The sequence below is a fragment of the Capra hircus genome, chromosome 13 (assembly GCF_001704415.2).
Source record: "Capra hircus breed San Clemente chromosome 13, ASM170441v1, whole genome shotgun sequence".
Lineage (NCBI taxonomy): Eukaryota > Metazoa > Chordata > Mammalia > Artiodactyla > Bovidae > Capra > Capra hircus.
The window spans coordinates 63690572-63716766 of record NC_030820.1 but is presented as its reverse complement, the minus strand read 5'-3'; the positions used below and the strand labels follow the sequence as shown (position 1 = coordinate 63716766).

General features: G+C 37.6%; 1 protein-coding gene across 5 annotated transcripts in view; it reads left to right on the top strand.

The window, feature by feature from the left end:
• The window catches only part of NCOA6 (nuclear receptor coactivator 6), a 91044-nt gene that overhangs the window by 4680 nt on the left and 60169 nt on the right, over positions 1–26195 (top strand). For 3 of the 5 annotated variants that reach the window (XM_018057748.1, XM_018057747.1, XM_018057744.1), the window contains exon 2: positions 11725–11802. The exons of 1 other annotated variant lie outside the window; for it this stretch is intronic. The gene's annotated coding sequence lies outside the window, so the exon portion shown is untranslated. Of the gene's footprint in view, positions 1–9589; positions 9669–11724; positions 11803–26195 lie in introns of all 5 variants that reach the window. One more of the 5 variants, XM_018057745.1, reaches the window with a different exon arrangement.

Below are 26195 nucleotides of genomic sequence, written 5' to 3'. Positions count from 1 at the left end.
GTTTAGACCTCTTATCTGGAATTGACATGTGTGTGTGGTGTGAGGTAGAGTCATTTCGTTTTTTCTGATGTATAGTTAATTATCCAAGCATCATTTATTGAATGGTACTCTGTCTTCATATTGTGAGCTCTTTTTGGTGAAATCTGTTGAAGGCCCTGTTTCCAGCGCCATGGTTTGTGAATTGTGTACCTTGGACACGTTGCATAACTGCTTTGTGCCTTGCTTTTCTCATCTTTAAAATAAGGAAAGTAGAGTTGTTGTAAAGATTAAGTAAGCTAATTCTTATAACATGTAGAACAGAGTGGCATCTAGAAAATGCTCAATAATGTTAGCTATTATTTATTATTTAGCATTATTGTTCATTTATGATTCCTAGGCAAGAGTGGAAGCTCAATATGCTCAACTCAGTTGTAGACTTTATTCAGTTTTCAGATTGAAAGGGGCCGAGAGCTAAGTGTTGCAGGAGATGCTTCCAGGTGGCTGCTTAATTTTAGCTGCTGCCTTAGACTATCTGCTGGAGTGGAACTCCTCCCTGTAGTTCTTTGCAGTTTTCACTGCTCTTTTGTTTTGTTCATTTACTTTATCTCCCTGCAGGCATTTGGTTTTCTAGTTCTGACTTTACCAAAGTTTTATATATTACCTCTCCCGAACTAATAAGGGACATACCGAGATATTGTCAGGGTGGCCAGAAACTGACAGATGAGTTTGGGGGCAGGTAAAAACTAAATTATGTTTTTAAGATTGAATCATTCTTAGTCATAATGAATAAATTGATCCTTGAAGTAAGATGAGATGAAATTCAAATCATTGAATATTTAGGCATCTACTATGTGCTGGATACTATAATAGAAATTACCACATTGGTAATAGAAAAGAAAACTAGCTGACCAGCTTTATGAAATACTACAGAAGAGATCTTTTTGCTTGTGATAGGGAGCTGTTTTCCAAGAGAGCATTTATTTGGATGACAGAGAGGAAATATAGGCATTTATTCATTTGTCAACAAATTGAACCCTATCGTGTACACTGGGCTAGAACTCTGCAGAATACAAGGATAAATCTAGCCAGGATTTGTGTCATGTGGAGTGTATATATAATGTGTTATGGAGCTGGGCTATCAGAGGATGGTACCTGAAAGAGAAGGCCTTTTAAGCAGGATTGCCAAAAATGTTTAGGATCTTACAACTTGAAGAAGAGACAATTTTTCTCCAGGCTGAGGGAAAGCATGAATGTAGAGATGGGAGTTTAAGAGATAGTAAAGAGTCTAGTTTGGTTGGAGAACAGGATTGTCTCAGGAATGTTGTTAAAGTTGAGGCTGGAAGTGGAGATTGAACAACAGTAATAATAGTAGTAGGAGCTCTCATTTTTCGCATGCATACCATTTGCCAGATAATGTGCCAGGCATTCTACAAGCAGCATTTCATTTAATCCTCACAATAACCCTGTGAGAGAGGCACTAATTTTAAATCCCCTTTTTGTAGATAAGGAAACTGAGAAATAGAACTAACAATTGATAGAGAATGAGTCTAGGCAGTCCAGTTCCAAAGCCTGTGTTCTTAATCTCTGCATACTATACATGGAAGGCTTTGAATCCTCTTCAGTTCGAGGCTGAGAAGTTTAGAATTGATTAAATAATGGGAAGTCATCAAAAGTGCTTGGCTATGCAGTGACATAATGAAATCTGTGCATTGGGAAAGTAAGCCTGGTCATAAAATACAGGAGCAGCAAGGTGAGAAAGGAGAGATATGGAGGTAGTTTTCTCTCTCCTTCCTCACCAAATTGATTGTTCCTTAAGGGCTGGGACTGTATCTCTCCTTTCCTTCAGCTCTGGTGTCTACTTACTGTGTTGTCTGTCACATTTATTTATTTTAAAAAATTTATAATCTTTTTTCTACCTTACCTTGTTCTAAAAAGGACTTAAGGTGGCTGCCTAGGAGCTCAATAAACATTTGCTGAGTTAATTAATAAATGACTAGAGGTATATATAGATGTGTACATAAAGGGAATACTATGGTTTTGTTGGAGGGAGTAAATGCAGCCTTATAATTTAGTGATAAGCTATATTTTATATAGAGAGCCTACAAAGTGAAAGGCTAGAACTGCTTCTTTTTTAACTTGTGAAGAATTGTATATTCTGTTTCAGTTAGAATATTAACACTCAGTTAATGTTAGCTATGTCAGTTAAAAACCCAAACTCACAGAAACAAGAGAGTAGAGGGTGGTTGTCAGGAGCCAGGAGATGGGGAATGGGGAGATTTGGTCAGCAGGTATAAACTTACAAGGTGAATAAGTGCTAGGAGTCTGATGTACAGCATGATGACTATAATTAATAGTACTGTGTTATATATTTGAAAGTTGCTAAGAGAATAGATCTTAAATGTTTTTACCATACACATAAAAAATGGTAATTATGTGAGGTGATGGATATGTTAACCAACCTTATTATAATAGCCATTTCTCAATATATATGTGTATCCATCTCATTGTACGCCTTAAACCTATACAATATTGTATATCAATTGTATCTCAATAAACCTGGGAGAAAAACTATGTCAGTCTTAATAATGTTAATGATCACCAAATTCAGAGGGTATTCATATTTTAAATAGATAATTGGTTTGTATTTAGCATTAATCAGCTGCAAGTCCCCCCATACACAAAGAGGCAACAAAAATTGCCAAAAACCAGCTCCTTTACTGATATTGAACCTGTTGAATATTAGTTCCATAGTGCCATTTATGTACATTTTCTTAAGACCAGACTGCAGTTTCTTTCAGGAAGAAATAACTAGTTGCAGATTTGTGAATCAGATGCCTGTGAATCAGATTTTACTCAGGGAAATTAGTCAAAAGATTAAGTCCCTTGCCATAAATTTAAATGTTACATGGAAGTAAGGCTGTGTTCTTTCCATCAAATACAGACTTAAAAGTTCAAACATTTTGGAGAAATTCAAAGACACAGGTTAACTGCCAAATACCAATAAAAGTAGGAAGATATTAAGTAAACCAGCATTTGACTAGATCAGTTACAAATCAATAACATTCTTTTCCATTGTGGATATTAGCTATCAGTAGAATGTACATATACATGCAAGCACATATCTAAGTGTAATATATATTGATATAATTAATATAAGTACATTTGGATCTAGGAACGCTTCCTAAAGAAAATGAATCTTCATCTGAGGTTGTGTGTAACTCTTCAGTATATATGAGGATAACTCGTTCAGAAGTTTTACAGTCAGAATGATTATGTATTGAGAAAAAGTTAATTATGAAAGTCAGTATATGCTGACTACCTACCACTGTTGAGGTCTGTATACAGTTGATTAGTTAGCTTCTGCCTTTTAGGAAACAAATTCATCTGGGGAAGTGATGTGAACATACATAAAAGAGGGGAAAGTGTGTTTTAAATGAACTAGTGAGTGCTGTGGGAACTCAGGAGAGATTACTTTTACTTGAAGAATCAGGGACAGCTTCATAGAAAAGGTGGTGTATTTGTTTCCTGCTACTGCTACTTCAGTTGTGTCCGATGCTGTGCGACCCCAGAAACGTCAGCCCACCAGGCTCCCCCGTCCCTGGATTCTCCAGGCAAGAACATTGGCGTGGGTTGCCATTTCCTTCTCCAATGCATGAAAGTGAAAAGTCAAAGTGAAGTCGCTCAGTCATGTCTGACTCTTAGCGACCCCATGGACTGCAGCCTACCAGGCTCCTCTGTCCATGGGATTTTCCAGGCGAGAGTACTGGAGTGGGGTGCCATTGCTTTCTCCGGTACCTCTTCCTAGCTTCCATCAGTTCTTGACATTTCTTGGTTTGCGGCTACTTCACTCCAGTTTCTGTCTCTGTTGTCACATAGCATTCTACCTTTGTGCCTCTGGATCCAAATTTCTCTCTTATCAGGGCACTAGTCATATTGGATTGGGGGTCTACCTCATCTTAACTAATTGCATCTGTAGTGATTCCAAATCAGGTTACATTCTGTGGTACTGAGGGTTAGGATAAATCTCTTTGGGGAGATGAGATTCAACTTAAAACAGGTGGCATGATACAGAAGTATTAAATTAAAATTTGCTAAGTAAATGGAAGAATAAAACTAGAATGAACTGAGTTAAGGAAAGAAGAACTAAGGGAATGATGGACATACTAGATTGTAAGGAATACTTAGGAAATGAGATAAAGAAGTCTGGTTTGCTGGTGTATTGAGGAGTTGTGAGAAGATGAAGGCAGAGTAAATGCATTGAGGTCCTAGATACCAGATCTCAGATATTTGAGTGCTGCTGAGTAGGTAGTGTGTGGGAGCAGGATAGCCCTTGCAGAGTTTTGAAACGGTGGACAACCAATTCAGACTTTGGATAATTAATTCAAGCTTTAGGGAGATTCTGTGATCAGGTGAACTTGGATAAACAAATAGTTAGTGACTTAACACACCCCGTCTCCCTCATTTGCCCATGCCAGTAACTTTGCCCCAAGACAGTCCAGAAATTCCTCATAGGCAGAAAACACCACCACAGCGCACAAGGATTTTACTAGCCTCTTGATCAGTCACCTGTGGGCATTGATACACAGCTGCTTTTTTAGGATCTCTATTCTATTCAAAAGCCTCTCTTTGGATTTATAATCATGTTGTTCTTCATTTTTCCTTCAAACTTTTCTTCAGAATCACTGATTTTCCATCCTATTTTTTGCCTCTTGATTTTTCTGTGAACCATTTTCAGTTTCTTACCATGTCTTTTAAAAACATCTGACTAATGGAAGGAATTGAGGAAGATTCTGTACTATCCAAGCCACTGATATTCTTTTCTGTATCCTTTCAGTGATAGTTCTGTTGACTTTTGCCCACAGTAGGACTATGGACATTAAATTATGGCTGTTCATTCAAATTGTGGTCAACAGCCGTGGTCAGGTGCATTTCCTTCTTTGTGCCCAGGCATTTCTTCCTCGTTTTGTATTTGCATCGCACATATTTTTCTAAGAGCATGTGTCTTCATGACATTTTATTTTATTTTATTTTTTCCTTTTTTTCATGACATTAAAAAAATTATGTTTAAATATTACAAACAAACATAACTTCCTAGTCATCATATGCATATGGTCTTTTCATATAGTTTTTTATAGTCTTTCATTTGGCATTATATTGATACACTTTTCTACATGTCAATATAGTCATCATTTTCAATGAATCCGCGGTAAAGTTTAAATCTCTCTGGTTATTTGGCATTTGGATGATTTCCAGTTTGTTTTTATTTTTTATTTGCAATTCTAAATTATACTACTGACCTGATGCAAAGAGTTGACTCATTGGAAAAGACCCTGATGCTGGGAGGGACTGGGAGCAGGAGGAGAAGGGGATGACGGAGGATGAGATGGCTGGATGCCATCACCGACTCGATGGACATGAGTTTGGGTGAACTCCAGGAGTTGGTGATGGACAGGGAGGCCTGGCGTGCTGCGATTCATGGGGTCACAAAGAGTCGGACACGACTGAGCGACTGAACTGAACAGCTTTTTATCCCCCCCCCCCATTTTTTTCTTAGACTGTATTCCCTAAAATAATTCAGTTTGGTCTAAGGGTATCACTTTTTTGCTATTTTGTTAGATTATTCTTTAGAAAACTGCCAGTTTATACAGTTCTGCTATAGTTAACAGTAGATTTTATACTTTTTTTCTTCTAGTGTAATAGGAATTGAGGCCTCCCTGATGACTCAGCGGGTTAAGAATCCACCTGCAATGCAGGAGACACGGATTTGATCCCTGTGTGAGGAAGATCCCCTGGAGGAGGGCGTGGCAACCCACTCCAATATTCTTGCCTGGAGAATCCCATGGACTGAGGAGCCTGGCAGGCTACAGTCCAAAGGATTGCAAAGAGTTGGACAAAACTGAGCAACTAAGCAGGCTCACACACGATATATCACAGTTTCGTGGGATTTTTGATATTTTAAATGTTTTATTATGAAAAAAATTTTCAGACATTCCCAAAAGACCCTTCCAGAAATAGTTCAATGAACAATTCAGTATGTTGTCGTACATTTCCTAATATACTTATTAGGTTAAACCTTTTTAAAATAAAGACATCATATTAGTATGCCTTTAAATACTTTAGCATGCGTCTCTTACAAATAAGAACATTTTCCTACATTGTTGCAACACCATTATCACAGGGAACAAAATTATCAATAAGTCCTTAATGTTTCAAACATTAAGTTTGTATTTGTTTCTCCAGTTGTTTCTATAATGACTTTTACAACTGACTTATTGGAAGTGGAATGAAATTATGAACTATGCACTGTATTTGTATTTGTTATTTTTGTAGTCTTTTTTTTTTAATCTGAAGCAATTCCCATTTCTTATCTGCTCTCTCACCTCCCCCCACCCTCCAAGGCATTGATTTGTTGAGACCTGAGCATTTTTCTTGTTTGTCCCACATCCTGAATATGCCTGATTGTTTTCTTTGTGGCATTTAACTTGTTCCTTGTATTTTCCTCAACTGGAAGGTTTAAGACGTGATTAGATTGTAGCCTAACATTTTGACAAAAACATTTAATACATTTTTTTACATCGCATCATATCACGAGGTGCATAAATGTCTGGTTTTTCCCTGTTGATGTTAACTTTGATTATAGAGTTAAGATTGTGACTGCCAGATCTCTCCTGTGAAGTTGCATTTTTTTTTCTTTTGTGAGTGAAAGTGAGTAGTGAATATGTTTTTTATTTTTATCATTGATGAGTATTTTTTAGTCTTGAGCTAGTTTTTCATTCGTTTGACCGTTTGTTAAGTGTAGATTTGATATTTTCCTTATAAGTTTGTATTGTGCATTTAAAAAGTTTATATAGTGTAACAAAGAATGATGCGTTATAAAAGATAAATTTCAAGTTTTAAGGTATAGCTTAAATCAAATATAATTTAACCAAAGAAAACCTTACAGATTGCAGATATATATACAGTAGGGGACATTTCTTTGACAGAATCCTGTGATGTTTGCTTTTTAAAAAAGCATTGTAAAAAAAAATAAAAATAAAAAATAAAAAAGCATTGTAAGCAGGCAAAACTAAGAAGCGTAAAGCTCTTGAATAAAACAATTTCTTTTTCTTTTCGAAAGAGAGTTAAGTCCTGAATTCATAAGTTGTTTTACAAACCCAACCCCAAAACACTCAGAATTTATTTTTGTTTCTTGTCCTCCTCAGTGTTTCTTTCATTTGGCTGTCTTTATCAACTTTGCCAGTTCTTTATCAACTTTAAATAGCTATTTTGTGTATTTGGGGTCTTTTTGTCACATGGTGCAGATATATTATCCCGGTCTCTCAGTTGGCTTTTGACTTTGTGGTTTGTTCAACACATAGACTATTTTAATTATCGAATCATGTCAGTCAGTCTTTTTCTTTATGATTTCTAGGTTCATGTCTTGGTCACCACCATTCCACTGAAGTTAATAATTCTAATTTTTTTCTATATTTTTGTCTTGTTAATTTTTAATTTTGTTTTTCTCATTTTTGCAACTTGGGCAGAAATTTCTTTGTTGTTTAATATAGATGAGCATGTTTATTATGCTATTGAATTTCTTTTCTTGATCAAAAACTTCTTTCTTCATTGTTTAGGGTTATAATTATTTTAAACAATCTCTCTTGATTTTGAAGAAATGCTTTTCTGGTTTTTCCAAGTCAATTTGGATGCTCTACCTGTGTTTGAAAATGATAGTGTATTCATCTAATAACAATTCTATCTGCAGGTTTGCCAAGTATATTCTGGGTCATCAATTATGATGAAATGGTAGCTACAGAACTAGAAAGCTGATCTAAGGACTTCAGTGTTTGATTTTTAAAAGAAAGTGACAATTATAAGGGTAAAAAGCCCCCGCCCCCAAAAAAAGGCCTGACAAAACTGTCTTTGAATACATTTTACTCTCCTTTCCGTGGGTTCCTCATCTGCAGATTCAGTCAGCCGGAGATTGAAAACATTCTCCCCCCAAATTCCAGAAAGTTCTAAAAAGCAAGACTTGAATTTCTCAGGACTGGAAACTATTTACCTTGTATTTACAACTGTTTTGACAACTGTTCACATATCAGTTACATTGTGTTAGGTATTATAGGTAATCTAAAGATGATTTCTAGTATATGGGTCAGATGTGCTATTATATGCAAATACTGCATCATTTTATATGAGGGACTTGACCATCTGCGGATGTTGGTTTTGAGGGGAAGGTCCTGGAGTCAATCCCTCATGGATACTGAGAGATGATTGTATGCTAAGATAGTGGAGAAAAAGAAACACTGGCAGACTCTTAGAATGACGGTCTAAGGACTTTTTGTAATTTAGAGCCCAGATTTCATGATTTAACAGTTTCTTGTTAGAAACTTAATAGAGAAAGAAAGCCATTGTTCTCTAAAGTTGTTTTCCAACACTTTCTTAAGGTAGGGCAACATTCATTATCATTATATAACATACTTTGCTGCTGCTTTTAAAATGAAGTATTTCTTTTGAAAGAAGTGTCATACATGAAATGAAAGACTTCCCTCCTACTGAGAAGCTTTGGACAAATTATTTACTTGGGCCTTAATTTTTTTTGTCTGTTCCTTGAGGGTATTGGACCTGGGGCCCTCTGATGTTGCTCAGAATCTTGTCAAATTATGTTTAGGGATTTTTTTTTTTTTAATTATTAGTTCCTACATTGTAAGATTTGGTCAACATGTCAGTGTCATTTGTATATTACAGCATGGATTAAAAGACTAGAAATTTTTTTTGGCCTCGAGGCAGGCAGGAACTTAGTTTCCCAACCAGGGATCAGATTCATGCCCCCTGCTTTGGAAGTGTGGAAGCTTAACCACTGGACCACCAGGGAAGTCCTCTTGCACTGTTTTTTGACTGAAGCTTTATTCTGAATGAAAGAACGTAGTGGTTCACTATTAGAATATGATGTATAGTGTAGTTTTTTTCTAAATTTTACTTAATCCTCTTACCATGGTGTCTAACAAAATGGGAAAACTTTCGTTGAGCCTCTGACTTACTCTGCTGATTATGCTCAATTAAAATTATTAACTACAATTGACCTTTGAACAACATGGTCTGACTTTGCCAATCCACTTATATGCAGATTTTTTTCAGTAAATACATACTGCAGTGCTACACATCCATAGTTGGTAGAATCCATGAATGTAAAACCACAAGTATGGAGGGCTGACTATAAACTTACACTCAGATTTTTGAATGCTCCTGGGATCAGAGCACCTAACTCCTGAGCTGTTCAAGGGTCAACTGTATGTATCTGTGTTAGTTTAGGGATTTCAAATTTTGTATTTCATACATCTTTCCTACAAATATTTATTATGAGGCTTCATAAATTACGCATATCTTGCACCTGTTCTTTTATGAATATGAAATTAAGAAAAATGAAAAGAGAGACTTGGAGGTAAAGATTGTATTTCACAAATTTATCTTTTCTTATACTGTTAATAAAATATCAGGATTGAAATTTAGATTTAATGTTAATATTCCCTAATCTCTTAAGTCATCTATTATGCCTACAAAGAGCAAACCAGGAATTTTACAGTAGTGAAATGACAAGTCTTCTCAACAGGTATTTTGTTTATCTTTTCAGGGCACTAAGTTTCTGTGATTTGACTGGAGGTTTACATAAATTTTCCCTTGGGCGCCCTGGACTTAGGAACAGGAAACATGTAAGAGTTTTTATAAGAATCTTATGAAATGATGTAGGGAGGATAGAGTTGGATCTTACACTAGTTGTGCCATGGCAAATTGTCTTTGACAGTTTATATTTAACTGCGTATTAATACAATTTTTAAGATACCTTATCTTGAAACATTGAAGGCTATGTGGTTTAAAGGCCAACTTAACTTTTAAAGCAGTATAAGTGTAATATCCAGACCTAGGCATTCATGAAAATCTTATTTAAATTATCCATTCCACAATTTTTTTGTTTCTTATATAGTAACTTCAGGAGCAGGAACCTGTTTAGCAGAGAGCCTCATACATAGTAGGTGATTGTTAAGAGAGGTTGAACAAATGCATCCATTGAAAGTATTCAAATTATAATAGATTAGAAATTATGAAAAAATAAATTACGAGGGACTTCTTTACACATATATTTTCCATTTAAAAAACTATCTTGTGTTCTTTAAGTCTGAAATGATTTCAAAATGTAAAGTTTTACTCATGCAGAAAAAGCCTCGTGGTGATGGTGGTGGTAAAGTAGTGAGGATATTGTCTATATTATGCATCTAGACAACAAACCTAGGAGATTTGTATTTTACACAAGCTGAAGAATATATTTGTGTTTGGAGAAGGAAGTGGCACCCACTCCAGTACTCTTGCCTGGAAAATCCCGTGAACAAAGGAGCCTGGTAGTCTGCAGTCCATGGGGTCACACAGAGCTGAACGAGCCTGAGTGACTTCACTTTCACTTTCATGAGGCAGGTGACCGAGGAATTCTAGGATTCTTATTTTACAAAGCAACTTAAAACATTTGAGTAGCGAGATTATTTGTTAAAGTGAAACCATGTGTTTGTTGTTGCGTGTGCATGTTTAGTCATGTCTGATTCTGTGATCCCATGGACTATAACCTGCCAGATTTCTGTCCATAGAATTTTCCATGTTAGAATACTAGAGTGGGTTGCCATTTCCTACTCCAGGGGGATAAATAGTCCTTGAGTTTTCTTAAACTTAGAAGGAACCTGTAATCCTCTTTAGTTCTAGCTTAGTGATCCGTCCTCTCATTTTATAATTTAGGAATCGTAGGGCTTCCCAGGTGGAACAGTGGTAAAGAATTCCACTTGCCAATGCAGGAGGTGCAGGAGACATGGGTTCTTTTCCCTGGGTCAGGAAGATCCCCTAGAAAAGGAAATGGCAACCCACTCTAGTATTCTTGCCTGGGAATTTCCATAGACAGAGGAGCCTGACCATGGGGTCACAAGGATTCAGATGTGATTGAGCACACACAGAGAGATTGCACCCTGCCCCAATTCATAGAACCTTATGGGAAGGTCACAACTAGAACTTGGAGCACACTCATCCTGCCATGCTCGGCCTAGCTCTTTTTTCATTCTGTTGGCCTGTGTTTCACAGTTGTGAACCCAGGACATCTGTGTTTTCCATTTGTTTACTTGTTTGTTTTTTGCAATTGTCATTTATAATAATTTTTAAGTAGGAGAGTAAATGTTAAATATTATTAGCTTATTTAGGTTTTACAGCAGAACAAGTAGGAAAATGACTTGAAGGACTAAGTCAGTAGCTAACTACACATGTGACCTAGGGCAAATCTTGTAACCTCTGTGAGACTGTATTTGCTACCTTAATTAGAATCCTTCAGGGCTTCTGTCCAGAACAAATGTATCTGGTTGTTTTTTTTTTTAATATTTGTCACTGAAAGTATAACACAATGCAAAGTGTACAAGTCGTAATGATAGTGAATTATAAAATGAACATACTAAAAAAAAAAAAATGAACATACTTGTATAACCATTGCTGTTGTATTTTGAAAAAGCTTCCTTGGTGATTATAATAAGCTTTCCTTTAAAAGAAATCACTGGACTTATGGCTGTAGGTAATCTCATGTTTTTTTACAACACTTTCTAGACTGAAATTAGCAGAAACTGGGTAGAGAGAAGGAATTTGTCCAGTCACAAAAATTTGCTTTGAAAAGGTTTATTCTGATTATATTAAGTCTTGTCTTTCTGATGTTTCTCTTCCTCTTTGCCCTTTTTCCTTTCTGTCTAGGTCCTGGATGGAATGGAGAGGGCTCCTACTCAACCTCTAACTATCTTTTCTGAGAGTGGTCAGAGAGTTCTTAAACAGGTCTGTTGATTCTGTAGTATACAAATGCAAGTTTGAGTTATAAAGTATTTGTTTTCAACCTAAACAAAGGATTGAATTAAGAAGTAGCCTTTTTTAAAAAGAAGCCATTTTGATCTCAGTGTCCGCAGGGTGTTTACTTTAGCAAGCTGCATTTGGCATGTGGATTGGACCCAAAGTGACTCAATTAAATAAGATCTGTTTACTAGAAAAGCAACTGTCATGTCTTTATCAGTTATGTTGATTATATATTACATGGCAGAATTCTTTGTTGGCTTCTGGAAAATACCAGGAAAAGATGAAAAAGTGAGTATCTCATTTGTCTGTGATTCTGGTGGAGAATGGAGGCATGGAAAAATCCAAGAAGGAAAGTAATTATTTGGCTCTCTTTCTAATATTCTCAGAATTCATAACACTGGGGAAAACAATCACAGCTACCTTTACCTTGCAAATCTCTCATTCAGGGAAGGGCAAGTATATACAGGTTTATTTTTTTCCTGTTTTTCTTTGTTTTACCTCACTCTGTGTCACCATGAATGAACTTTATCATTATTTAGACAGATAAAAACTCAAGCTTAGTGATTTTCCAAACTTGTCTTTACACTGGAATCTCCAGTAAAACTTTGCAAAGTACTGATGTCTTTGTTCTGCCTCCCAACCACCACCTCTCACCCCAGGTTGTGATTTAATTAGCCTGGGGATATGGCCTAGGAATTTTTAAAAGATCCCAACGGGATTCTGAAGTGCCGACAAGTTTAGGAACCACTGTTCCAGCTAGTTAAAGCAGATCTGGCCACGACACAACTTGTGACTTTTTTGTATAAATATTTGGATAAATATATGAATAAAGGATAAATATTTTTATTTTAGAATCCTGTTCTTTAAACCTAATTCTTACCAAAGTGTAAGCTTCATAAAAGCAGGTACCATGTATATATTTTCTTCCCCATTATATCATTAACATTTCAAACAGTAACTGGCATGTATGCTTAAATATTTGTTATTTCACTGTCCTTCTTTAGTGAACTGAGTGTGCTTTTACCTAGTACACGAGGGGTCTGAGATATAGAGTAGAGTCGGGGGGGTGGTGGTGGTAGTGAAGAGTCCAGCCTTTATGACTGACTGACTGGGCTCTAGTCACAGCTCAGTCACTTAGTAGTAGGACCTTAAGCAAGTTGTATGGTATATCTTGGGCTTCTCTGGTGGCTCAGTGGTAAAGAATCTGCCTGCTAATGTAGGAGATGCCGTTTTGATCCCTGGGTCAGGAAGATGCCCCCGGAGAAGGAAGTGGTAACCCACTTCAACCACGGACAGAGGAGCCTGGTGGGCTGCATTCCATGGGGTTGCAAAAGAGTCGGACACAACTGAGCAGCTAAACAACAACAAAACTGGTATATCTCACTTGTTAAGAAACTGCCAGACAGTTAATTTATTTATTTTAAAATATTTATTTATTTCTTTTGCTGTGCTGGGTCTTAGTTGTAGCACATGGGATCTTTAGTTGCAGCTTGTGAACTCTTACCTGTGGCATGTGGGATCTAGTTCTCTGACCAGGGATCAAGAGTTCCCAGCAGGGATCTGCATTGGGAGCACAGAGTCTTAGCCACTGGACTACCAGGGAAGTCCCTGCCAAACAGTTTAAAAAGACATGAACGTTCAGCAGAATTTCTAAGGAGGGTGCCTTAGTTATCTATTGTTACATAACAAATTACCACAAATTTAGCCGCTTGAAACATGTATTTATTAGGGCACAGTTTCCAGAAGTCAGGAGTTTGGACACAGTTTAGGTGGGCCCTCTGTATCAGGGTCTCGCAGGCAGCAGTCAGGGTGTCAGCCAGGAGTAGAGTCATCTCAGTGACCAACTGAAGAAGGATTTCCTCTAGGCTTACTTGGTTGTTGGCAGAATTTACTTTGTCAAGGGATGTTGGCTTTTTAAGGCCTTGGTTTCTCACTGGCTGTTGGCTGGAGACAATCGTCAGTTCCTTACCTTGTAGCCCCTCCAACGTGGCAAGCTGAGAAGGCAGTAGAGTCTCCTAGGGAGATGGAAGTCTCATTCTTTTATAACCTAATCATGGGAATACCATCCCATCACCTTTACTATATATATTTGGCTATAAGTAAGTCACTAGGCTAGCCCACATTCAAGGGGAGGAAGAGGGGCAGGGGTGATTATACCAGGGCATAAATACCAGGAGGCTGGGATAATTGGTGGCCATCTTAAAAGTCTGTCTGCCACAGAAGACATGGCTTAGTGCCAGGCTGGGAGTCAATGGGATATTAAAGGGAATAGTGATAGTGAGGAGTAGTTTGTAAAATTTTCTTCACCTTCCCTGTATCAAACTATCTCTCTTTCTTCCTTCTATCTTTAACATTAGCTTCTCTCCCCTTCAAAAATGGAGACATTATACAAAGATCATTCTCACAGTGAGATTTTAATCTTGAGTGGGTGGTGTGTGTGTATGTTTTACGATTCAATTAAGGCTTCTCCCTGTATCATTTAGTGTTTATATATGTATTTTTTTTAAACATTTTGTCATGGAACTTGAGACAGATACAAAAGTAGAATGCTATCCTGAACCCCCATGTACCTTTAACCCAGCTTCGACAATTTAGTTTTTTACTAATCTTACATGTATTATTTATGTATAGTAAGATGCACAGTTTGAGTTTTGATAGATGTATATATCCCCACAATAAAGATATAGAACATTTTCACTCCAAAGGTACCTCATCCTTGTGTAATCAGTCCCCACCCCAATCCCAGACAAGTACCCATCTGATGCCTATTGCTGTAGGTTGGTTTTGCCTACTAGAATCTCATAGAAATATTCTTTTGATCACCATGAGGTTTTTGATATTCATTCATGTTGTTGCATGTATCAGTGGTTCAGAATTCTTCAGCCTTGGCACTGTGGACATTTTGAACAGAATAATTCTTTGTCTTGGCGATTGTCCCATGCGTGTGGGTTATTCAGTAGCATCCCTGACTGCTATCCACTAGAAGTCATTAGCACTCCCCTCTCTAGTAGTAACAATCAGAAATGTGTCCAGACTGCCAAATGTTCAATAGAGGACAAAATCCCCTCCCTGCTCTGCTTGAAAATCCTTTCAGTAGTCGATGCTTTTTATTATTTGTCAGTATTCTACTATAGGAATATACTTCAGTTTATCCACATGCTAACTGATAGACCTTTGATTTGTTGCCAGTTTACTTTCAATTGAGGCCATTGTAAATAAAGTTCTATTCATTTTCATAGGCATGTCTTTGTGTAGACATGTTTTCATTTATTTTCGGTAAATACCTAGGAGAGTGATTGCTGGGTCTTATGGTAAGAAACTTTATATAACTTTAAACTGCCAAATCATTTATTTCTTTTTTACATTCCCACCAACATGAGAGTTCCAGTTGCTCTACATCTTTGTCAACATTTGATTTTATTATTCTTTTTAATTTTAGCCATTATAGTAGGTGTAGCTTTAATTTGCCTTCGCCTGATGACCAATGATGTTGAACATGTTTTCATGTTCTTAGTGTAATGTATCTGTTCAAATCTTCTGCAGATTTTTTATTGGGTTGTTTGTCTTATTATTGGGTTTCCTTTGTCTTTTTCCCAACGTGTGTTCAAACATTAAGAAAATAAAAATAATCAGTTTTATATACTTCTTATCTTTAAAATGTGAGCATTTCCCATGATGTTAAGTATTTTTGAAAACATGACTTTTAATGGAGAAGCAATATTTGAGTACATTTAAATTGATTCACCACTTTTGTTGTTGAGCCTTGAGCTAGGTTCCAGTTTTTCACCATCAGTATTTTGATAAAACATCTTTGAATATGAATCTTTAACCACATCTTTAATTATTTATTAAGTTAGATTCCTAGATATGAGGATTATAATTACGATGTTAAGGAAAATGAACATTTATGAGCAAAATATGAATGTTAATCTGCCTTACATTAACCTTTGGTGCAGTTGAGTATTTCATTAAAAATGTTTATGTTGGAAGAAAGGCATATTTCATTTCAGTTTTTTGGATTACTTATGAAATGAACAAACTTTTCATATATTTGATGATTTTTACTTCTAATTTTATAGATTTTCTATTTGGAGGGCCAATTTTGGAGGGGGGTGTTAATATTTCCTGAAATTTTAATGTTAAATTTATTAACCTTTTGTCATTTACAAATATAATTCCCACTTTATATTTTGCCTTTTTACTCTTGTGTACTTTGTCCTGCAAAATTTTAAAAATAATAATGAAATTATATAATGATTTGTGTAATACATAATATTATCTATTATATAATATTATATATTTTGCTTTAGCTCTTCAGTCCATGACCTGATAAATATACTGTATATGAATATATAACCAATATGTGATTGTAGTTTTACTTTTTATATTTAACTTTTGCCTTTTTTTGGCCCTATTTTGAGGCATGCAGGATCTTAGTTCTCCAACCAGGGATTGAACCCATGCCTCCTGCAGTGGAAGCTCAGAGTCTTAACCACTGGACTGCCAGGGAAGTCCTGAAGTAAGAATTTAATAAAACTTTTTCCGGATACTCAATTTGTCCCAAATTACAAAACAAAGTCATCTCCTGTAAAGACATATGATACAACATCCAATAATGAACAGTCAAAAGAACCAAATTTAAAAAGTCACTTATAGCAACCCGCAAAATGTAAAACAATATTTGCAAATCATATCTAAAAAGGAATTTATATCTAATCAAGAACTCTTGCAATTCAGTAATAAAGACAAGCATTCTAATTTTTAAATTGGCAAAGAATTTTAATAGATATTTCCCCAAAGAAATTATTCTAGTAGCCAATAAACATGAAAATTTGCTGAACACCATTAGCTGTCAAGGAAATGCAAGTCAAAACCACAGTGAGATACAGTTGCACACCCACTAGGATGGTTATAATCAGAAAGATAACAAATATTGGTGAAGATGTGGAGAAATTGGAACTCCTGTATACTGCTGATGGGAATGCAAAATGATGTAACTCCTTCAGAAAAAAGTCTGACTCAAAAGGTTAAATATAGATAACATATGACCCAGCAATTTTCCTCCTCAGTGTATATATACTCAAGAGAAATAAACACATATATCCACACCAAAATTTTGTACACCCCAATATTCATAGCAACATTAGTCATAATAGCGAATGGTGGCCACAATCCAAATGTCTATCAACTGATGAATGAATGAATGAATATGGTGTTTACATACAAAGGGATGTGTGTGTGCATGCTGAGTCACTTCAGTCATATCTGACTCTGCAACCATGTGGACTGCAGCCTGCCAAGCTCTTCTGTCCATGGGATTCTGCAGGCAAGAATACTAGAGTGGATTGCCATGCCCTCCTCCAGGGGATGTTCCCAGCCCAGGGATCAAACCTGCAGCTCATGTCTACCTGCATTGGCAGGTGGGCTCTTTACCACTTGCGCCACCTGGGAAGGCCGTGAAAGTGAAAGTCGCTCAGTCGTGTCCGACTCTTTGCAACTCCAGGAACTGTAGCCTGCTAGGCTCCTGTGTCCATGGAATTCTCCAGGCCAGAATACTGGAGTGGTTAGCCGTGCCTTTCTCCAGGGGATCTTCGCAACCCAGGGATCGAACCCAGGTCTCCCACATGGCAGGCAGATTCTTTACCAGCTGAGCTACCGGGGAAGCCCTGGAAGCCCATACAAAGGGAAATTATTTGGTAATTTAAAATAATGAAGTACTGTTACTTGCTATACAGCACCTTGGAGAAATAAAACTAAGTGAAAGAAGTCAGTCACAAAAGACCACTTATTGTATGGTTCTTATTGTATGAGGTATCTCAAATAGGCCAGTGTTCCTTGACCTAGCCTAAAACTCATTATCCTTTAATGGGGAGGGGCAGGTAACCCATTAAATTAATGACAGAGCATATTAGCAAAATTGTTCATACTACTCAAATAAAGATCATGGTGACTGATAGTAATTTTTATTTTGTACCTTTGTTTTGAATAACAATTTTTCAAAAATAGCATTTGGTATTAATCATATTTATAATATGAGCACAATAAAGGACAGAAAAGGTATTGACCTAACAGAAGCAGAAGATATTAAGAAGAGGTGGCAAGAATACACAGAAGAACTGTACAAAAAAGATCTTCATGACCCAGATAATCACGATGGTGTGATCACTCACTTAGAGCCAGACATCCTGGAATGTGAAGTCAAGTGGGCCTTAGGAAGTATCACTATGAACAAAGCTAGTGGAGTTGATGGAATTCCAGGTGAGCTGTTTCAAATCCTAAAAGATGATGCTGTGAAAGTGCTGCACTCAGCATGCCAGCAAATTTGGAAACCTCATTTGGAAACCAGAGCTGACTCATTGGAAAAGACCCTGATGCAGGGAAAGATTGAAGGCAGGAGAAGGGGGATGACAGAGGATGAGATGGTTGGATGGCATCACGGACTCAATGGACATGAGTTTGAGTAAACTCCAGGAGTTGGTGATAGACAGGGAGGCCTGGTTTGCTGCAGTCCATGGGGTCACAAAGAGTCAGACACAACTGAGTGACTGAACTGAACTGATATTTATAATAACTATTTAGACTTAGTCTTATGTTTATGTTTATGTTTGAGGAGGGCATGGCAACCCACTCCAGTATTCTTATCTGGAGAATCCCAATGGACAGAGGAGCCTGGTGGGCTGCGGTCCATGGGGTTGCAAAGAGTCAGACACGACTGAGCAACTAAGCATAGCACAGTCTTATGTTTAACTGATTGCATTTTTCTTTCCTATTCTCAAGGTCTTTGTTTTTGGTTAATTAGATTCAGACAATGTACTTTTTATGTACTTTTTATTAAAAAGTACATGATTGATGTACATCTGAAAGTATCCTGTTGATTTCACAGTGAATGACAACTTGGTGGGGAAGGGAGCAGAATTATTAGGTCACCTTGTTTTTTCCATTCTTAATTCTTTAATATATTGCCGTTATCTTCTGGTCTTGCAAAGCAAAAATCTGTGGCCAGAGCAAGTTTTGGTCTTCTGTATATGACTTCTCTTTTCCTTATTGGTTGATTGTGGGGCATTTTCTTTATCCTTAAAATCTGAAAGTTTCACTAGAACAAATCCAGTCACTCTCTTTTTAGTAATTTTGCTGATCTTTTGTGAGCTCTTTTGAGCTGGAGATGCAGAACATTCTTTGATCCAGGAAAGTTTACATTTCCTTTAAAAAAATCTTTGATTATTATTTCTGTGCGTTTGTTTCCAGGATAGCAAATTAGTTGAAGTTTATTTTTCTCTTCTCATCAGCCCTCTCTCATACTTTGCATTATTTGTCCTTCCCTACTCCATTCTGAAACGAAGTTTTGAATTTGTTGTCCCTGTGTTTCAAATAAAGTATTCTGCTCTTTACTTTTCTAGTAAAGATTTGAATTCTGCTTTGATATATTTGTAATTTTTACCTTTCTCTTCCCCTTGTCTTTATTCCTGCATCTCAACTAGCTTCTTTCATTTCCGCCTGTGAACTTTGAGCTCTTATTTCAATGTGCTTTATCAAGTTTGTTAAGAGCAATGTAATTGATTTCTAAAATTTAACCAATTGCTGCCTTATATTTTCATTTTCTGGATTACAGAGGCAGAGTTTCTTTTCTTTTATGTTGCAGAAAGTTTTTCTATCGCTCCCCTCAATTTTTCTTCCTTGAGTAAGGAGAGGGGTATATAGGTCTAGTGTGTGACAAATAGATTTTTTCAAAGATTTTTTTAAAGGAAATGTAAACTTTCCTGGATCAAAGAATGTTCTGCATCTCCAGCTCAAAAGAGCTCACAAAAGATAGCAAAATTACTAAAAAGAGAGTGACTGGATTTGTTCTAGTGAAACTTTCAGATTTTAAGGATAAAGAAAATGCCCCACAATCAACCAATAAGGAAAAGAGAAGTCATATACAGAAGACCAAAACTTGCTCTGGCCACAGATTTTTGCTTTGCAAGACTTGTTGCTTCATTGGCTATTTGGTAGCTGTAGGAATTCTCTTTTAAGGTGTTAAACTAAAGGACTAATTTATTCACATAGTTTCTGAATACGTTCGAGTGTCCAGCAGTCATTTATGTGTTTCCTGCTGGATTGAGGAGAGGAAATTCCTTCCTTTGGCCTGGTAATTTTACTTTGAAAGAGATGATTTTTTGTTATTGCTGATAATTTGAAGTCTAGGCTACAAAAAAATGATTTCCAGTATGTAATGCTCCCAGGGCTTTTGCTGTCTCAGCCCTTCCTGCATTTGCCTTCAAATCTCAGGGTGTGTATACTATTTTGTATGTTACAAAGTCTGAAGTACAGGAGGAAGGTTGTGGCTATATAGTACTATTAGCACTGACCATTTTAAGTGAATCTCTTACAGAAGGGTAATGTAACAGCATTGCCATTGCTGCCTCTGGAGAAAGTTGTTTAGGAACAGGCAGTTGGAGGAAGTTAGAAATCTGTTGCTATCCTCCTGGCTCCCATTTGTGCCTGCTCTTCGGCAGAAAAGTCATTTTTGAGTCCAGCAATTGTTTGAGCAGCAGCCCTAGTTGCCAGTGCTGTTAATAACTTTGAGTCTCAGTGTGTCCTTAAGTATATCAGTGAAAAATTAGGATGGAGGTGATGATAGAGATGAACCAGGCATTGTTCGGTAGCCTCCGTTTTAGCTCCAGCTTACTTTTTGAAAGAAGGAAGATGAGAGAAGAGTAGAGAATAGCCACTAGTGGCAGAAGGAAGAGTTTTAAATATCTGTACCAAATAAGTTGCAGTTTCTCAGGGAAATGTGATAACATTGATACCAAATAGTCAAGGTTTAAAATACTCTTGGTTAGTCTTTGTTTTAAAGTTTATTTTGTTTGATAAAAGTATTGCTACCCCAGCTTTCTTTTTATTTTCATGTAATACCTTATTTCATACCCTCATGTTCGGTCTTGTGTTTTGTTTTAGATCTGATATGAGTCTTTTGAAGGCTGGGTCTTGTTTTTGTATCTATTTAGCTACTCTGTGTCTTTTGATTGGAGCATTTAGCCATTCAGGTTTGAAGTAATTGATGGTATATGAGACAGTGCACTAAGTCGTGTCCGACTCTTGCGACCCCATGGACTGTAGCCTGCCAGGCTCCTCTGTCTATGGGATTCTCCAGGCAAGAATACTGGAGTGGATTGCCATTTCCTTCTTGTGAAGTTGCTCAGTCGAATCTGACTCTTTGCGACCCCATGGACTGTAGCCTACCAGGTTCCGCCATTTGTTAATTTTATTCTGATTGTTTTGTGATTTTTTTGTATTCCTTATTTTTTTCTCTCTCTTCCCTTGTGATTTGATGACTATCTTTAGTGTTATGTTTGGATTCCTTTCTGTTTTGCATGTGTGTATTAAAGATTTTTTGCTTTGTGATTACCGTGAGATTCATATATAGCTCTGTGGGTGTGTAAATTAAGTTCAAACACATTCTAACAACTCTGCGTTTTTACTCCGTCCCTAACCACGTTTAATGTTTTGACATTATATTTTACCTCTTCTTGTTTTGTGTATCCCTTGACTACTTACTGTGGATAGAAATGATGTACTGCTTTTACCTTTTAACCTTCCTACTAGTTTTGTATGTGGTCGATCTGCCTTTACCGTATGCTTTCCTTTACAAATAAGTTTGTTTTTTTTTTTTACCGTGCCGCACAGCTTTTAGGATCTTAGTTTGCCAACCAGAGGTCAGATCTGTTCCCCCTCCAGTGGAAGCACAGAATCCTAACCACTGGATTGCCAGGGAATTCCCCATAATTCTGATATTTCTAGTTGCGGTCTTTTCTTTTTAGAGAAGTCCTTATAACATTTCTTGTAAAGCCAGTTTAGTGACACTGAACTTCTAGCTTTTGCTTATCTGCACAACTCTTCATCTCTCCTTCAAATCTGAATGATAGCCTTTCTGGGTAAGCTGTTCTTGGTTGTAGGTTTCTTCCTTTCATCTCTTTGATTATATCATGCCACTTTTGGTCTGTAAAGTTTCTGCCGAAAACAGCTCATGGTCCTGTGGGAATTCCTTTGGGTGTAACTATTTGCATTTTTTCTGCTGCTTTGTTTTTTCTTCTTTTGGCCACTCTGTGTGGCTTCTGGGATCTCAGGTCCACAACCAGGGATTGAACCCCAACAATGGCAGTGAAAGAGCTGAATCCTAACCAGTAGACAACCGGGAACTCCCAACTCTTGCTGCTTTTAAGATTCTCTCTTTGTCTTTAACTTTTGCCATTTTAATTATAGTTTATCTTGGTGTGGACCTCTTTGGGTTCATCTTGTTTGGGACTCTGTACTAAGTCCTAGATGTGGATGTCTGTGTCCTTTCCCAGGTTAGGAAAATTTTCAACTCTTAATTTTTTAAGTAAATTCTCTGCCTTTTTCTGTCTTCTCCTGTTTGGGCCTCTAAACTGCTAATGTTAGTATGCTTGCAGTTTTCCAAGAGATTTCTTAAGCTATCCTCATTTTCATAAGTTCATTTTTCTGTTCGGCTTGTGTGATTTCCATTACTCTGACTTCCTGTTTGCTGATCTGTTCCTCTGTATTGTCTAATCCACTGTTGATTACATCTAGTGTATTTTTAGTTTCAGTTATTGTGTCCTTCAGCTCTGTTTGGTTCTTGTTTGTATTTTCTAACTCTTAATTTCTCACTTTGTTCATTCATTCTTCCAAGTTTGTTGAGCATCTTATGATCATTACCCTTTACTCTTTGTCAGGTAGATTGTTTATCTCCACTAACTTTCGTTCTTCTTCTTTGGTGGTGTTTTGTTCCTCTGTTTGAAACATACTCCTCTATCTCCTTGTTTTGCCTAAATCTCTGTTCATTTCTATTGGTTTGACCAAAAGTTTCGTTCAGATTTTTCCACTGTTATGGAAAAATCTGAACAAACTTTTTGACCAACCCAATATGTAATAGGTAGGTCAGTTATTGTACATTTCCCAATTTTGGAGAAGTAGCCTTATACAGGAGACGTCCTATGGGGCCCAGCTGCATGCTACTCTTGGTCACTTGGGGCTGTATACTCTCGAGGTGCCCTCCGTGGACTGTGTGGGTCATTTTGTTGGGGGGCCGTGTACTATAGACATGCTGGTAGGCAAGGCTGGCTCCCAGCCTAGTTGGCTGCCAGGTCCTGCCTCATGGATGGCTGCCAACCCATTGGTGGTGGGCCTAGGTCCTGGCACAACTGTCTGTAGGATCCCATGGGTCTCAGATCTGGTGTTGGCCCGTGGGTGGGAGGGGCAAGATCCCTCAGAGGCTGAGGCTGGTCCTGGCCTGCTAGTGGGTGGGTAAAGCCCCCAAGACTAATAGGCTAGAAGGCTAGAGGGAGTACTCCAAAATGTCTCTTGCCAGCACCAGTATCCTCATGGTAGAACAAGCTCCCCCATTTGGCTGCTGCCAATATCTGTGTCCCCAGGTAGTGTCCCAGTTGATACCTTCCTCTCCAGGAGGCTCTGCAAGATTAGCAAGTGTTTCTGACTCAGGCTCTTGTCAAGTTACTGCCTCTGTACTGGGAGAGCACGTGAGATTTGACATGCACCCTTTAAGAGCAGAGTCTCTTTCTTACAGCCTTCTAGCTGTCCTGTACACAAGCCCTGCTGACCTTCGAAGCTATGTGTTCTGGGGACTCGTATTCCCAGTGCAGAATCTCTGCTGGGGATCCTTGTGTGTGTCTGTAACCCCCCACTCCTTGGGGAAAAGCCCTGCAACTGTGGTTATCCTCTCCTTTGTTGATTCCTTACCTGGGGATGTGGGTTTTGACTATACCATGTCTAACTTTTTTAGCCAAATGTTTAATTCACTTTATTTTCTCCTGATATAGGTGTTCTTGGCTGTGTGAATTTTCTTCTCAACTGGTTTGGCTATATTCTTTAGGTTCCAATATGTAGTATTCTCCTTATTTCTAAAAGTTTTGCTGTTTTGATTTCTTTTTTAACCCAGATCCAAAGGTTTTGTTGTTGCTTTAAGGTGAAAAAGCCATGGTTTTATTTTAAATTTATAATTTTGGTGCATTGTCACCAGAGTAATTTGACTCTCCTGTTGTTACTTTTGGATTTATTAAGATTTTCTTTATGGCCTTTCTTAAAGGTTAATTTTTATTGATTGGAAACTTAAAAATTGGCTTTTTCTTGATAAAAATAGTTAAGCAATAGTTATTTCTCTAATAATTATTTATTAATACCTAGTTCATATATCCAGAGGAGGCAATGGCAACCCACTCCAGTACTCTTGCCTGGAAAATCCCATGGACGGAGGAGCCTGGTGGGCTGCAGTCCATGGGGTTGCTAAGAGTTGGACACGACTGAAGTGACTTAGCAGCAGCAGCAGCAGTTCATACATCCATCTAAAATTTTTTAAGGTTTATCTATTTTTGGCTACACTGGATCTTCATTGCTGCATGTGGGCTTTCTCTAGTTGTGTTGAGCAGGGGCTGCTCTCTAGTTGTGGTATGCGGGCTTCTCATTGAAGTGGCTTCTCTTGCTGTGGAGCACAGGCTGTAGGCACATGGGCTTCAGTAGTTGCAGCATGTAGGCTGAGTAGTTGTGGTGCGTGAGCTTAGTTGCTCCTCAGCATGTGGGATCCTCCTGCATCAGGGATCAAACCCATGTCCCCTGCATTAGCAGGCGGGTTCATAACCACTGGACCACCAGTGAAGCCCTACCTAAAATTTTGAGATTGTAGGACTTCCCTGGTGGTACAGTGGATAAGAATCTGCCACTGCGGGGGACACAGGTTTGATCTCTGTTCCAGGAAGATTCCACATGCTGCAGAGCAACTATGCCCACGAGCCATAACTGCTGAGCCTGTGTGCTGCAGCTACTGAAGCCCATGTGCCTAGAGCCTCTGCTCCACAACAAGAGAGGCCACTGCACTGAGAAGCCCAGCCACTGCAATTAGAGAGTAGCCCCTGCTCTCCACCTGTATGCAGTAATGAAGACCTAGCACATCCAAAATTTTTAAAAATAAATAAAATAAAAATTTGAGATGATAAAATCTGTATTTGGCAATAATGTAAAACGTTAGCAGCCCAGTTAAAGACATTGTAGACATATTTTCTTAAGAGGGAAATTTTTTCTGATGCATACCAAAATTATGCAGTTTCCATACATAAGTTTCTACATGTACAATAAAGAATGCTTTAAAACTAGAACTGAAAATTTAATGAAAAATAAAATGTATAGCTAGTATAGATAAAATAGGAAAAAAAGTGTAGGTCTTGTATTTAGTATATATACAAAGTAGTATATATGGGCTTCCCTGGTAGCTCAGATGGTAAAAAATCCTCCTGCTTTTCAGGAGACCCTGATTGATTCCTGGGTCGGAAAGATCCCCTGGAGAAGGGATAGGCTACCCATTCCAGTATTCTTGGGCTTCCCTGGTGGCTCAGATGGTAAGAATCTGCCTGCGATGTGGAAGACCTGGGTTTGGTCCCTGTTGGGAAAATCCCCTGGAGAAGGGAATAGCTACACAGTCCAGTATTCTTGCCTGGCGAATTCCATGGACAGAGGAGCCTGTCAGGTGACAGTCTGTAGAGTCTCAAAGAGTCAGACACAGCTGAGCTACTTTCACTTCACGTATATGTATATATTCTTTTTCCTTACAGGTTATTAGGCGATATTGAGTGTAGTTCCCTGTGCTATACAGTAGGCTTTTGTTGGTTCTCTGTTTTATATATAGTAGTGTATATATGGTAATGCCAATTTATCACTCCCCCCTTTCTCTTTAGTAACCATAATTTTTTTTTTCTGTGTCTGTGAGTCTTTTTCTGTTTTGTAAATAAATTGATTTGTATCCTCTTTGTTTTTTTTCAAGATTCTGCATGTCCTGTGATATTTGTCTTTGTCTGACTTCAGATAATCTCTAGGTCCATCAGTATAATTGCAAATGGCATTATTTCATTCTTTTTTATACTTGAGTAGTATATTCCATTTGTGTGTGTGTATATCTGTATACACAAACACCCCACATATTCTTTATCCTGTCGACTGATATTTAGGTTGCTTCCATGTCTTGGCTATTGTAAATAGTGCTACAGTGAGTATTGGGGTGCATGCATCTTTTTAAATTATAGTTTTGTTCAGTATATGCCCAGAAGTGGGAATGTAGATAACTAGTTTAAAGGAACCTCCATACTGTTCCCCCATAGTGGTTGTACCAATTTATACTCCAGCCAACAGTGTAGACGAATTTATTTTTCTCCACACCCTCTCTAGCATTTATTATTTATAGACTCTTGATGATAGCCATTCTGACCAGAGTGAGGTGATACCTTATTGAAGTTTTGATTTGCTTTTCTTTAATAATTAATTAGTGATGTTGAACATTTTTTCATGTGCTTGTTGGCCATCTGTATGTCTTCTTTGGAGAAACGTCTAGTTTTTCC